This window comes from Nicotiana tabacum, chromosome 11 (genome assembly GCF_000715075.1).
Source record: "Nicotiana tabacum cultivar K326 chromosome 11, ASM71507v2, whole genome shotgun sequence".
Taxonomy (NCBI): Eukaryota; Viridiplantae; Streptophyta; class Magnoliopsida; order Solanales; family Solanaceae; genus Nicotiana; species Nicotiana tabacum.
This window is the reverse complement of record NC_134090.1, coordinates 8,724,896-8,727,216: the sequence shown is the minus strand read 5'-3', so window position 1 is coordinate 8,727,216 and position 2,321 is coordinate 8,724,896.

Below are 2,321 nucleotides of genomic sequence, written 5' to 3'. Positions count from 1 at the left end.
CTACTGCTCAACCGATCTCCCTGTTACATTGCTCTAAAAGGAAAAACAAGAAGTTAAGCTAGAGTATGAGATCTCATCTATCTCCCACTTGTTCTTGTTGTCTTGCTTTCTTGTCGGCTAATGCTTTCCTCTGACGCCTTTATTTTGTGAACTTGGAGATGATGCTGGTCCTTCACCTTTTCTGAATTTCAGTTCTCATCACTTTGCATGATTTGCTGGGAACATGGCTTTCCTCCTTAAATCTTTCAATGGTTTCTTCAGCGGTATGGCTTTTCATCAGAATTGTTATGTTGGGCATGCCATAGCATTCCCAAACTACTTCTTTTGAGACGCTTCTTTTGAGACGCATTCTCTTTTCCTTTTGAATTGCGCGCTTGCCTCTGCAGTTGTTTGCTTCTTGGTGCTGGGGATTTTATTGTTTCCCGTTTGGGGATCTCTATTGTACCCTTCCGTCTTTAGGTGGGATGACTTATTCCAAAATCTAGAGCTAGAAGTATTCCCGCATTATACTGGTGGGCGACCTAGAGCTTAAACGTATTCCCGCATTATACTGGTGGGCGACCTAGAACTTAAACGTATTCCCGCATTATACTGGTGGGCGACCTAGAACTTAAAAGTATTCCCGCATTATACTGGTGGGCGACCTAGAACTTAAATGTATTCCCGCATTATACTGGTGGGCGACCTAGAACTTAAATGTATTCCCGCATTATACTGGTGGGCGACCTAGAACTTAAATGTATTTCCGCATTATACTGGTGGGCGACCTAGAACTTAAATGTATTCCCGCATTATACTGGTGGGCGACCTAGAACTTAAAAGTATTCCCGCATTATACTGGTGGGCGACCTAGAACTTAAAAGTATTCCCGCATTATACTGGTGGGCGACCTAGAACTTAAATGTATTCCCGCATTATACTGGTGGGCGACCTAGAACTTAAATGTATTCCCGCATTATACTGGTGGGCGACCTAGAACTGAAAAGTATTCCCGCATTATACTGGTGGGCGACCTAGAACTTAAAAGTATTCCCGCATTATACTGGTGGGCGACCTAGAACTTAAAAGTATTCCCGCATTATACTGGTGGGCGACCTAGAACTTAAAAGTATTCCCGCATTATACTGGTGGGCGACCTAGAACTTAAATGTATTCCCGCATTATACTGGTGGGCGACCTAGAACTTAAATGTATTCCCGCATTATACTGGTGGGCGACCTAGAACTTAAATGTATTCCCGCATTATACTGGTGGGCGACCTAGAACTTAAATGTATTCCCGCATTATACTGGTGGGCGACCTAGAACTTAAATGTATTCCTGCATTATACTGGTGGGCGACCTAGAACTTAAAAGTATTCCCGCATTATACTGGTGGGCGACCTAGAACTTAAAAGTATTCCCGCATTATACTGGTGGGCGACCTAGAACTTAAAAGTATTCCCCCATTATACTGGTGGGCGACCTAGAACTTAATGTATTAAAATTGCTTCCCCGTTCTTCCGAGAAAATTTCGACAATTGGCAGAAAATTTTCTGCCCCGGTTTTCGGTGACTTCCCTGGCGTTGCATCTCGCTGTCATCATCAATCCTTTGTTTTCCTGCAGCAGACAAAAGGATTTAATTAGTTTTCATCGTGGTGGTAGAGGGTGCCTTTCTGGCGGATGATTTTCCTTTCGTCCCCTTTTCTTGCTCTTTGTTCCCATAATTGGTTGGCGGGCAAAGTTGCCTGTTGGGGGTCTCTAGCCTGCTGGGGATTGGTTTTCAATTTATCCCCTTTTCTGCTTTCTCTTTAAACACATGATGTGGGAGTCTGCTTCTAACTCCCGGAACCACTCCTTTTTGGAGCTTACTTCTTCCAAAATTTCTGGGCACAATCACTGCATTGCCTGGGACCGGCCCTTAAGACTGTTTGTATTATCCTGTATTGGGATGAATTCCCCTTCGGTTTCTGGTAGTAAGCTTTGAAAAAAAAATCCTTTCAAGACACATTTTAGGAAAAGAAATAAAGATATAGAAAAGAGAAAAACTTTCTGAACCAATATTTTGTGGGAGGAGACAATCCAAAGAACTTATCTGGAGGACACAACTGGTCCCCGTGATCATGGCGTGCACCATAGATTCCGACCCAGTCTATTTGTATCAATTGATCTGCTCGATGGTTTGACTTGCTGGGGATGATAAAGGAGTGTTCATTTCGTTTCGAATGTGGTAGCTTTGTTGATCTGTCTTGTCGCCTCATAGTGCCCTTCGAGGGGTTTTCACTAATGAGACTCTCTCTTTTCTCTCATCTCCCGGCGCCTTATGGTGCCTGTGAAGGTTT